The sequence below is a fragment of the Bufo gargarizans genome, chromosome 8 (genome assembly GCF_014858855.1).
Source record: "Bufo gargarizans isolate SCDJY-AF-19 chromosome 8, ASM1485885v1, whole genome shotgun sequence".
In the NCBI taxonomy this organism is placed as follows: domain Eukaryota; kingdom Metazoa; phylum Chordata; class Amphibia; order Anura; family Bufonidae; genus Bufo; species Bufo gargarizans.
This window is the reverse complement of record NC_058087.1, coordinates 183,829,532-183,842,889: the sequence shown is the minus strand read 5'-3', so window position 1 is coordinate 183,842,889 and position 13,358 is coordinate 183,829,532. Positions and strand designations below refer to the sequence as shown.

Sequence of the window (13,358 nt, the reverse complement as noted above, 5' to 3'; positions counted from 1 at the left end):
AGCTGTGTTCAGAATTAAGCAATCACATTCACAATCCTGTTAAATAGGAGTCAGCATACACCGGCCATCATGTAAAGTGCCTCTGATTAACCCCAAATAAAGTTCAGCTGCTCTAGTTGGTCTTTCCTGAAATGTTCTTAGTCGCATCCCACAGCAGAAGCCACGGTCCACAGAGAGCTTCCAAAGCATCAGAGGGATCTCATTGTTAGAAGGTATCAGTCAGGAGAAGGGGACAAAAGACTTTCCAAGGCACTAGATTTACCATGGAACACAGTGAAGACAGTCATCATCAAGTGGAGAAAATATGGCACAACAGAGACATTACCAAGAACTGGACGTCCCTCCAAAACTGATGAAAAGACGAGAAGAAAACTGGTCTGGGAGGCGACCAAGAGGCCTACAGCAACATTAAAGGAGCTGCAGGAATATCTGGCAAGTCCTGGCTGTGTGGTCCATGTGACAACAATCTCCCGTATTCTTCATATGTCTGGGCTATGGGGTACAGGGGCAAGACGAAAGCCTTTTCTTACCAAGAAAAACATCCAAGCCAGGCTACATTTTGCAAAAACACATCTGTAGTCTCCCAAAAGCATGTGGGAAAAGGTGTTATTGTCTGATGAAACCAAGGTGGAACTTTTTGGCCATAATTCCAAAAGATATGTTTGGGCCAAAAACAACACTGCACATCACCAAAAGATCACCATCCCCACAGTGACGCATGGTGGTGGCAGCATCATGCCAAGGGGCTGTTTTTCCTCAGCTGGAACTGGGGCCTTAGGCTACTTTTACACTAGCGTTCTGAACGGATCCGATCATAATAATGCAGACGGAGGCTCCGTTCAGAACGGATCCGTCTGCATTATTTTGGCATATAACAGCTAAGTGTGAAAATAGCCTCGTACGGATCCGTCCAGACTTTCAATGTAAAGTCAATGGGGGACGGATCCGCTTGAAGATTGAGCCATATTGTGGCATCTTCAAACGGATCCGTCCCCATTGACTTACATTGTAAGTCTGGACGGATCCGCACGCCTCCGCATGGCCAGGCGGACACCCGAACGCTGCAAGCAGCGTTCAGCTGTCCGCCTGTCCGTGCGGAGGCGAGCGGAGCGGAGGCTGAACGCCGCCAGACTGATGCAGTCTGAGCGGATCCGCATCCATTCAGACTGCATCAGGGCTGGACGGAAGCGTTCGGGTCCGCTCGTGAGCCCCTTCAAACGGAGCTCACGAGCGGACAGCCGAACGCTAGTGTGAAAGTAGCCTTAGTTAAGCTGGAGGGAATTCTGAACAGTTCCAAATACCAGTCAATATTGGCCCAAAACCTAGAAAGCTGAACATGAGGAGGAACTTCATCTTTCAGCATGACAACGACCCAAAGCATACATCCAAATCAACCAAGGAATGGCTTCACCAGAAGTAGATTCACCAGAAGAAGATGAAAGTTTTGGAATGGCCCAGCCAGAGCCCAGACCTGAATCCGATTGAAAATCTGTGGGGTGATCTGAAGAAGGCTGTGCCCAGGAGATGCCCTCGCAATCTGACAGATTTGGAGTATTTTTGCAAAGAAGAGTGGGCAAATTGTGCCAAGTCAAAATGTGCCATGCCGATAGACTCATACCCAAAAAGACCGAGTGCTGTAAAAAAAATCAAAAGGTGCTTCAATAAAGTATTAGTTTAAGGGTGAACTGGTTTTTAGATGCCATGTCCCATTTGAAGCCCCCCTGATGCACCCCTAGAGTAGAAACTAAAAAGAGTGACCACATTTTGGAAACTACGGGATAAGGTGGCAGTTTTATTGGTACTATTTTGGGGTACATATGATTTTTAATTGCTCTATATTACGTTTTTTGTGAGGCAAGGTAACAAAAAAAATTATGTTTTGGCACCGTTTTTATTTTTTATTTTTACAGCGTTTACCTGAGAGATTAGGTAATGTGACTTTTTTTATAGAGCAGATCATTACGCACGTGGCAATACCTAATATGCCTACTTTTTCTTTGGCTGTGCAGGCATGCTGGGAGTTGTAGTTTTGCAACACCTGGAGGCACACTGGTTGGGAAACACTGGCCTAGGAGACCAGGTCTGAGGCTGAATCTCCTCGGCACCCGTAGAAGGCGGTTCCCGATGCCGTGCCAGGCATTGGGCAGCCTCTGCATGGCATCGGGCTGCCTTGTGTGGCATCAGGTTCCTGCCACAGCAACGCGGGGACTCGATGCGATCGTTCACCCGACACAAACCTCTTCTATGTTGCGGTCAGCACAGACCGCGGCATAGAAGGGGTTACAGCGGCTTTTACAGCGATGCCGGCGGATACAGCAGGGGCCCGGCTACCACGGACTGCCGGGCCCCTGCAGTGATCGCGCGCACACGGTGCCCGCGCGATCACTATGACGTACTATTACGTCAAATTGCGGGAACTCAGTGGTTCCCATGACGTACTAGTACGTCAAAGGTCGGGAAGGGGTGAAAGGTGGAAAAAGTTTTGAATTGATTTATCTTTGTCTCATTTTTTTACACCACAGAAACAAAGATTGGGGGGCACTTATGGGGGCTCATATTACTGGCACATGATTAGGGGCATCTATGGGGGCACTTGTTACTGGCACATGATTGTGGGGCATCTATGCGGGCACTTGTTACTGGCACATGATTGGGACTCATCTATGTGGGCACTTGTTACTGGTACATGATTGGGGGGCATCTCTGGGGGCACTTGTTACTGGCACATGATTGGTGGGGCATCTATAGGGTTCTTATTACTGGCACATGATTGGGGGGCATCTATGAGGGCACTTATTACTGGCACATGATTGGGGGGCATCTATGGGGGCACTTCTTACTGGCACATTATTGGGGGCATCTATGGGGGCACATCTTACTGGCCCATTATTGGGGGCACTGTGGGGGCATCTATGGGGCACTTCTTACTGACACATTATTGCTGGCACTATGGGGGCATCTATGGGGAAATTCTTACTGGCACATTATTGCGGCACTATGGGGCATCTACTGAGGCCACAAAGAAGGGGCATTTTATATGGGGCGCTCTGTATAGGGGTATTTTACACTGGGGCACATTATGGTGGGTACTATGGGGAAGGGGAGAGAGGAGTACTATCGAGCTCATCTATGGGGGCACTATAAAGGGGCATTTTATACTTGCAAATTATGGGGGACACTGAGGGCATCTACTGGGGCACTATATATGGGGAATTTTATACTGGTACATTATGGGGGCACTAGGAGGAAGGGGGGAGAGGAGCACTATGTGGCATTTACTGGTGGCACTATATAGAGGTATTTTATACTGGCACATTATGGGGGCACTATGGGGACATTAGCTCAACTGGGGGCATTAAAGGGGGTATTTTTTGCACTGGCACATTATAAGGAGAATTATTACTACTGGGGGCATTATGATGGGCTTTATTACTACTGGGGGTCTATGGGGAACATGATTACTAGTATGGGCACTATGGGAGCATTATTACTTCTGGGGCACAGTGGGGACATGTTGGGGGCCCTGTAGGAGCAGTATTACTACCATGTGTGCTCTAGCAGAGAATTATTCCTATTGGTGGGACTTTTGGGAGCACTATTACTGTGGGGGCACCTTGGCACAGTATCAGCTTACCACAATAATTTTTTTGGGGGGGAAGTTATGTTTACACTATTAGTGTCAGGGGCACTATTTGCTGGGCGCAGTTATTTTAGGGCACTGTGTGCCAATAATTATTGAAGGGCACTATCTGCATGGGACTACTATTATCAGGGGGTTTATCTGTTTCTGCAGTATAGTATTGGGGAGCACGGCGGCACAGTATTGGGGGTGGTAGGATGATTTGTACATAAGATGGGAGGATGATGGAAAAGTAGTAAACTAAGGTTTTGTTTGTCAAACTGCCGAGACGAGAAATGGCTGAAAAATGGTGTCTGGTCTGAAAGGAGAAGATGAGGAAAGAGAACATCTACATCAAAGAGGCGTCACTGGATGTAAGAGGTATGAGGCGCTGTATCACCCTGTATGTATGAGGTATGAGGCGCTGTATCACCCTGTATGTATGAGGTATGAGGCGCTGTATCACCCTGTATGTATGAGGTATGAGGCGCTGTATCACCCTGTATGTATGAGGTATGAGGCGCTGTATCACCCTGTATGTATGAGGTATGTGGCGCTGTATCACCCTGTATGTATCAGGTATGAGGCGCTGTATCACCCTGTATGTATGAGGTATGAGGCGCTGTATCACCCTGTATGTATGAGGTATGTGGCGCTGTATCACCCTGTATGTAGGGGTGGATGGAGGGGTTAGTAGTACTGTACTATCTGTACATTGTAAAAAAAGAAATAAAATAATCTGCAAAATACTATATATTTGTGTCAGAAGTTGTGCTTTTTTAATTGTTAGAATAATTATACAGCCATTTTATTTGATACTTTTGTGCTGATTCTTTTTTCTTCTCTATATTAAGAGACACTATAGTCACCAGAACCACAACAGCTAAACGTAGTAGTTCTGGTGTCTATAGCGCGTCTCTGCAAGCTTTCTAATGTAAACACTGACTTTTCAGATCATTCCGAGCATTCTTCTTTTCTTTTTGTTGTTTAAAATCTTTATTTTTATTTTCGCCTTGTTTGCTGGTAATTCACCAAACCATACTTAATGTCTATATAACGAGAAAATGCCATAGAAAATGACTCGCCTAACACTGGCAGACCGTATATGCCCATAACACCTCGGATTTGACAGGGACAGATATTCATATATACTACTGTAATAACTTTGCTTGAACTGAAAGTACGGTATTAACTAGATGTCTGTATGACTCTGGAGAACCGTAAATGTCAAACATGTTTTGGACTTGTCAGAAACAGACATTGTTATGTGATATGATGACAAAAGTTTTTTTTTTCCCTTTCTTTCATCTGTATGTTTATTTTTCTGAAATTGAAAACTCAATAAAAACAGTTTAAAAATAAAACAAACACACATAGGGGTCAATGCTGCAGCCCAATCTTCATCTCCCCTGAATTCTGCCACTATGGGAGCGTCTAGAGGCCCCGCCAGTCCTGCTGAAATCGCGGGTTGGGGCAGGTTTAGTTTATCTCTACAATCTGTATGTTCTGCTGAGTTCAGTACTTTCTGCTCTTACCATCATTTCTGTTTCCTGATCTTTTTTACAATATTTCCTTTCCACACATTTGCAGGATGTCATGATGTGAATTATCCACAATCTACTAAATAGCCACAAAAATTAGATTTTATTCTCAACAACGCACTTTACTGTGCCTCTAAATACCATTCTATAGGGCAGTCTACAACACAAAACAACAGTCTACACATAAAACAGTCTATAACACAAAACAACAGTCTATAACACAAAACAACAGTCTACAACACAAAATAACAGTCTACAACACAAAACAACAGTCTACACATAAAACAGTCTATAACACAAAACAACAGTCTATAACAAAACAACAGTCTACACATAAAACAACAGTCTATAACACAAAACAACAGTCTACAACACAAAACAACAGTCTACACATAAAACAGTCTATAACACAAAAAAACTGTCTACAACACAAAACAACAGTCTACACATAAAACAGTCTATAACACAAAACAACAGTCTATAACAAAACAACAGTCTACACATAAAGCAACAGTCTATAACACAAAAAAACTGTCTACACATAAAACAACAGTCTACAACACAAAACAACAGTCTTCAACACAGGACAACAGTCTACAACACAAAATTACAGTCTACAACACAACACAAAACAACAGTCTTCAACACAGGACAACAGTCTACAACACAAAATTACAGTCTACAACACAACACAAAACAACAGTCTTCAACACAGGACAACAGTCTTTAACTCAAAACAACAGTCTACAACACAAAATAACAGTCTAAAACACAGAACAACAGTCTATAACGCAAAACAACAGTCTACAACACAAAACAACAGTCTTCAACACAGGACAACAGTCTATAACACAAAACAACAGTCTACAACACAAAATTACAGTCTACAACACAAAACAACAGTCTTCAACACAATACAACAGTCTTCAACACAAGACAACAGTCTTTAACTCAAAACAACAGTCTACAACACAAAATAACAGTCTAAAACACAGAACAACAGTCTATAACTCAAAACAACAGTCTACAAAACAAAACAGTCTATAACACAAAACAACTGTCTACACATAAAACAACAGTCTACAACACAAAATAACAGTCTACAACACAAAACAACAGTCTTCAACACAGGACAACAGTCTATAACACAAAACAACAGTCTACAACACAAAACAACAGTCTATCACTCAAAACAACAGTCTACAACACAAAATAACAGTCTACAACACAAAATTACAGTCTACAACACAAAACAACAGTCTTCAACACAAGACAACAGTCTTCAACACAGGACAACAGTCTTTAACTCAAAACAACAGTCTACAACACAAAATAACAGTCTAAAACACAGAACAACAGTCTATAACACACAAAAACTGTCTACAACACAAAACAACAGTCTACACATAAAACAGTCTATAACACAAAACAACAGTCTATAACAAAACAACAGTCTACACATAAAGCAACAGTCTATAACACAAAAAAAGCTGTCTACACATAAAACAACAGTCTACAACACAAAACAACAGTCTTCAACACAGGACAACAGTCTATAACACAAAACAACAGTCTACAACACAAAATTACAGTCTACAACACAAAATTACAGTCTACAACACAAAACAACAGTCTTCAACACAGGACAACAGTCTTTAACTCAAAACAACAGTCTACAACACAAAATAACAGTCTAAAACACAGAACAACAGTCTATAACACAAAACAACAGTCTACAACACAAAACAACAGTCTTCAAAACAGGACAACAGTCTATAACACAAAATTACAGTCTACAACACAAAACAACAGTCTTCAACACAAGACAACAGTCTTTAACTCAAAACAACAGTCTACAACACAAAATAACAGTCTAAAACACAGAACAACAGTCTATAACTCAAAACAACAGTCTACAACACAAAACAACAGTCTATAACACAAAACAACTGTCTACACATAAAACATCTGTCTACAACACAAAACAACAGTCTACACATAAAACAGCAGTCTATAACTCAAAACAACAGCCCATAGCACAAAACAACAGTCTATAACTCAAAACAACAGTCTACAACACAAAACAACTGTCTATAACACAAAACAACTGTCTACACATAAAACATCTGTCTATAACTCAAAACAACAGCCCATAGCACAAAACAACAGTCTAATACTCAAAACAACAGTCTATAACTCAAAACAACAGTCTACAACAGTCTACAACTCAAAACAACAGTCTACAACTCAAAACAACAGTCTACAACACAAAACAACAGTCTACAACACAAAACAACAGTCTACAACACAAAACGTCAGTCATATAAGAAATGACTCGGCTCGCTGTGGCTTCATTAATAAGACACATTTTGCTACTGGAGAAAGACGCTGTAAGTCCTGCAGGTTACGTAAGTGGGTGTGGATCGTGGAATCCTGCTACTGTTCTCCATAGACTTCCTTCACCTGCAGCTCCCCCTGGAAATAAGAGGCCAGAACCAGAACTGCAGCTGTGATATGATGGTCAGGTTACTACAGGGGAGGGCTGAGATGTGAGATTTCGCAGTCACTTGCATAGGACTGCAGGAAGTTTAAGTGATCCTTTAAATCACTGATGACCTTAGACCAAAGGCTGCATCGGATTTGGTGTCATTTTTTGTTAGAATTTCACAGAGGTCAAAACATACTGTAACTCAAAACAACAGTCTATAACAGAAAACAACAGTCTACAACACAAAAAAAGTCTATACCTCAAAACAACAGTCTACAACACAAAATAACAATCTATAACTCAAAACAACAGTCTATAACGCAAAACAACAGTCTACAACACAAAACAACAGTCTACACATAAAACAACAGTCTATATATCAAAACAACAGCCCATAGCACAAAACAACAGTCTATAACTCAAAACAACAGTCTACCACACAAAACAACAGTCTACAACACAGGAAAACAGTATACAACTCAAAACAACAGTCTATAACACAAAACGACAGTCTATAACTCAAAACAACAGTCTACAACACAGGACAACAGTCTAAAACTCAAAACAACAGTCTACAACACAGGACAACAGTCTAAAACTCTAAACAACAGTCTACAACACAAAAGAACAGTTTTAATCAGAAAACAACAGTCTACAACACAAAACAATAGTCTATGTAACACCCCAGAGTTGTGTTACGAAACTCTTTTTCCCTGCTACAATCTCTTAAGAGCATTTACATTGTCATCTAATGTAATTTCACATAATATCCTCACAACTGTGCATCGAAAGCCTTGTTAATTATATATTGTTGTCATTCTTCATGTTCACCAGCAGGTGGAAGCAATGTTCTGGCAAGGACTTAAGTTAGTTTAGTGTTTCTGAGCTGGAATAGTTCATTCCAGTTCAGCTCCCCCCTCTATGAGCAAAGTGGGCTGCGCCCATTTCCTGCCTCATGGGGAGGGAAGGAAGTTAGTGTTGGTGTGTCAGCCACCCCGGCTAGAGGAAGGCTGTGCGTGTAGGAGCTCCCAGATATAGGGATCCAAAGCCAGGATCTTGTCTCGGCTGAGACATTGATCATCATCCCCAGCCTGAGCCTTGCAGTCTCAGCTGGTAGAAGCAAGCAGACAACTCCAGAGTTCCAGGAAGAAAGCATACCCTGTGAAGTTAACTGTGAGTAAAATACAGAGACCCAGGATAAGCCATTCCTCCTCAGCTAGTCAGTCCCCAGACCGCAGAAGATAGAAAGTGCAGAAGCCAAATTCCTGCCACAGTTTAGAGCTAACAAGCAGACGTCCTTTTCCTGCAAAGCTCCAGGCACATGATAGAGCAGAATATAGATTCCTGCCAACCATTGCCAATACCTGCTGGGACCAAAGACTAATGCTGTATCTCACTTGGATGAAAGCTACAACCAGTAAAGACAAGTTTGAACTTTACCAAAGGTCTGGATCTCAATTACTGCTGCAAATTCCTCTATTACTCCTACTAGCACCACACTCATTTTATTGCAAGTGAGCCACGATCCAGGAGTCCAGCCGTACCCAGGTAGGAGACACCGTTGACACCATTACCACTAAAATACAGAGACATTACACCACTCTGGCATTCCTAACCTGGTGCGAGGTTACAACACCTTAGAGGGCCCTGTGTTAGTACCTGTCACGGAATGTGTACAGGTAACAAGGCAAAACAACATGCATAAATGTCTCGCTGGATCCAAAAGCTAAGGAACGAAAGGGAGACCCCTGTAGAAGACCTGGCACTTTCCCTGGCTGCTCAGCCTATGCATAGATCCGAATGGTGGAGGTATGCATATCCACGAACCTTGACTATAAAGCCCTGAGCACCCTACAATAGTGAGGGGACACGACCACCGGCTCCCTACACCAGACACGGAGGGAGTCAGGGTCACCTGGGATCCAGCAAACAGAAAATAACAGATAACAGTGTAACACTTAACTTTGTGGAGGAGAGGAGAACCAGATTGGCAAGCACACATACTCCAGGAAGAAATATAAGCCGCCCAGAAAAGCATTCTGGGGAAGAATTTAAAGGGAAACAATTAGTCCAACACATAACAGCTGAGAGACGCTAATGAGAGGAGGAGCTGAAAACCACAACACAGAACTCAAGGGGGAGGTTCTGAAAGGCCTCTGTCAGAGCTTCTCAGCTGTCTGGTTGTGACAGTACCCTGCGCACGCGGCAATTGGCGTCACAAACAAAACTATAGACTATTATACCCATATCCTGACCCACTGGATAATTTGGCGTCGGTGTAACCGTACCACGGTCCTGCTCATTGCATCTATAACTCAAAACAACTGTCTACAACACAGAACAAAGGTCTACAACTCAAAACAACAGTCTATAACATAAAACAACAGTCTACAACACAAAACAACTGTCTACAACACAGGACCACAGTCTACAACTCAAAACAACAGTCTACAACACAGGACAACAGTCTACAACTTAAAACAACAGTCTACAACACAGGACAACAGTCTACAACTCAAAACAACAGTCTACAACACAGGACAACAGTCTACAACTCAAAACGTCAGTCATATAAGAAATGACTCGGCTCGCTGTGGCTTCATTAATAAGACACATTTTGCTACTGGAGAAAGACGCTGTAAGTCCTGCAGGTTACGTAAGTGGGTGTGGATCGTGGAATCCTGCTACTGTTCTCCATAGACTTCCTTCACCTGCAGCTCCCCCTGGAAATAAGAGGCCAGAACCAGAACTGCAGCTGTGATGTGATGGTCAGGTTACTACAGGGGAGGGCTGAGATGTGAGATTTTGCAGTCACTTGCATAGGACTGCAGGAAGTTTTAGTGATCCTTGAAATCCCTGATGACCTTAGACCAAAGGCTGCCTCTGATTTGGTGTCATTTTCTGTTAGAATTTCACAGAGGTCAAAATTGTGGAAAAAAAAACAAATCATTTATCAAACTGGTGTAAAGTAGAAATGTCTCAGTTGTGCAAAGCAACCAATCAGATTCTTCTTTTCATTTTCAAAAGGTGGAATCTGATTGGTTACTATGGGCAACTAAGCCAGTTCTACTTTAGACCAGTTTGATAAATGACCCCAAAAATCCCCATTATTAGCCACAGAGCAGTAATTCTGAGGGGCTCTGACTAATTACCGCAGTAGAGACCAGCAGAGGATACCATACTGCATGCAGGTGTCATCGTGATAAGTCTCAGTTGCAGCAGGTTTACCTGACGTCCGCTGTAAAAGCTCCATCATGATATGAGCTGTGACAAATTCAGCTTTGCTACATCTGTAATGATATGTTCCAAATCCCCCCTCAATATTCTTGATGATACATAAACAGGGGAACCATGGAAATAAATCTGACATGACATAACTGTGACATGATGCCGGCAGAGACAACACGCAGCTGACAGGACGGATTATCTGAACAGCGCCGTCTCCTCTTTACTTCCCGGTTTGGAGATCATTTCTTAGAACTTCTAGGAGGTGAAAGGGAAATGGTCTTTGCGGGGACTCCTGGAGGTCTATAGAAGCCCCTGGGATCACCGCTGTGTGGGCGCTTCCCCCCATCACCATAAACCCGCCACATCCCTGTACGGTGGATAAAACAGGCGTGAACCAAAAGTCCTTCTGCTCACAGACCACCATAGGGCAGGGTATGGTCCCTGGTGTCCCAGGGGGGCGCTGTTATAATTTCCTGCTCAGTGATGTCATTATAAGGGCTCATTCAGACGGCCGTATGCTATTCGCAAAAATGCGGATCCGTGGATTAAATGCTGACCCATTCACTTCTATGGGGCCCTTTTCTATTCCACGGTTCCGCAAAACAAATTAAACATGTCCTATACTTGTCCGTGAAAATCAGGACATGGCCCTATTGAAGTCTATGGGTCCGCAAAAATACTGAATGCTACCCGTTTTTTTTTTGCGGATCCGTTTTTTTTGGGGCGGACAGCATACGGCCGTCTGAATGAGCCCTAACTGAAGAGTTACCGCTGAGGTCCCGATTGATGGTGTTCGCGGGGAAATCGCCCCTTCTGCCCAAACACAATCCATAAATATAACAAAATCCAACAACCGCCATGTGACAATATACGGCACAGATCGTATCCCCGACGTTCATCTCTTCCTTAACTCTTAAAACTCTCAGGCACCCAGCTTTCTCACATCCCTAGGGGGGGTTATTATCCATTGCATTAAAAAAAATGTCAGAAAATTCATATTTTTTTCCCAGCGATTGAGCTTTTTACAGGTGAACCGTAGTAAATCAATGCTGTTCATCCACATCAGAAAACCACTCAGTGGTGGTAGAAATCTATGCATTTTTACAGCAAAAAAGAAAGAAAAGACGCAACGCGTGAACCGAAATCTCATCGCGATGCCATTAGGCAGATTTAGCATTCAGGACTCTAATTAACTGGAGTTACGGCCCATTTTGGAGCTGTACTGGTATCACTGGTATCCCAGAAGCAGATTCACACCCAGGCGCTACTAGAGAAGAACACCGCAGAAATGTATATTTGTATGAGGCCCTATTCAGACGCCAGTGACTCACAGACGGCACACGTACCCATTGATTTTAATGTGTTTTTCACTCGTACCGTGAATTTCCACAGTCCGTGGGTGCGCCCTATTTTCGTCCATGTTTACGTCTCCAGTGCGCCCATCATTGTCTATGGATCCGAGGAAAAACAGGAACACAACACGGATGTCATCCGTGTTTTTACGGATCGTTGCTAGGAGATGTTCTTGAAATGACCTTTCAGCCTAGCAGTGTCTGTGGAATATGGATGACACACGGAGAGCAAAAAAATGGACACACGGACCAAAGACGGATCCTTGACCGATGAACCACTGATGTCATCACGGACACGGATGTGTGAATGGGACCCTACATTGAACATTCATTTGTTATATTGGTGCCGATGTAGCAGAGTTAACACTCGTGCTTTCTGAGATGTGTTATCTAAACTAAGCAGACACCTTCAATTGCTTTCCAATGGCTTTTGTTTCAAGATAACACGATGATTTAAGGAATTTGAGTTAAGAGTTTGAGTGCTAACCCTGCTACATGTGTAGGTTACGTTTTGGCTCGGGCAGCGGCGCCTGCCATGCGCAGAGCTGTGTGCGCTGTCCTGTTGCAGAGCTGTGAGGAGTTTGCAGCCACCGCTGACTAATCTGCAGCTCTCGTCTGTCTAGACCTGCCCCTGACTGGGGAATTTTCTTTCATTTCCTGGTGCGTGATTTATATAATTGCATGCGTCTTATTGCTCATTGACAGATCTGGGGTAAACATGGCGTCTACGGAATGCTGAGTCTAGAGGGAAGAAGGAACCCGTCGTAGGATGACAGCTGCTCCTTCAAGGATGACATTGACCTCAAGGATTTCAATTTTCATGTTTAATCCTCGTATAAAGAAATATTCTAATATACTTTATGCCTCAATTCCTCGTCCTATTGAAAATCTACGCTTGCTGTCAGTGAACGGGAACCTGTACACAGATGTATCATTTCTCACAGTTTAGGATTTGTTACAATTGTATCCAGTCCATACTCTGTTCTGTCAGCAGACTGATACATTTCAACTGCACTGATACATTGTAGCCAGGGGCAGGAGGGAGACTTGTCTTTCTGGCCTGCTCGGATCACAGAGGTTCACAGATCTAATTTCTGAACAATAACATATCGTATTACTCGGGTTTCAGG

General features: G+C 43.1%; 1 protein-coding gene across 4 annotated transcripts in view; it reads right to left on the bottom strand.

Annotated features, from left to right (window-relative positions):
• Positions 1-13,358, bottom strand: part of LOC122945586 (GRB2 related adaptor protein) — a 47,381-nt gene that overhangs the window by 11,726 nt on the left and 22,297 nt on the right. The gene's annotated exons all lie outside the window — the stretch shown is intronic.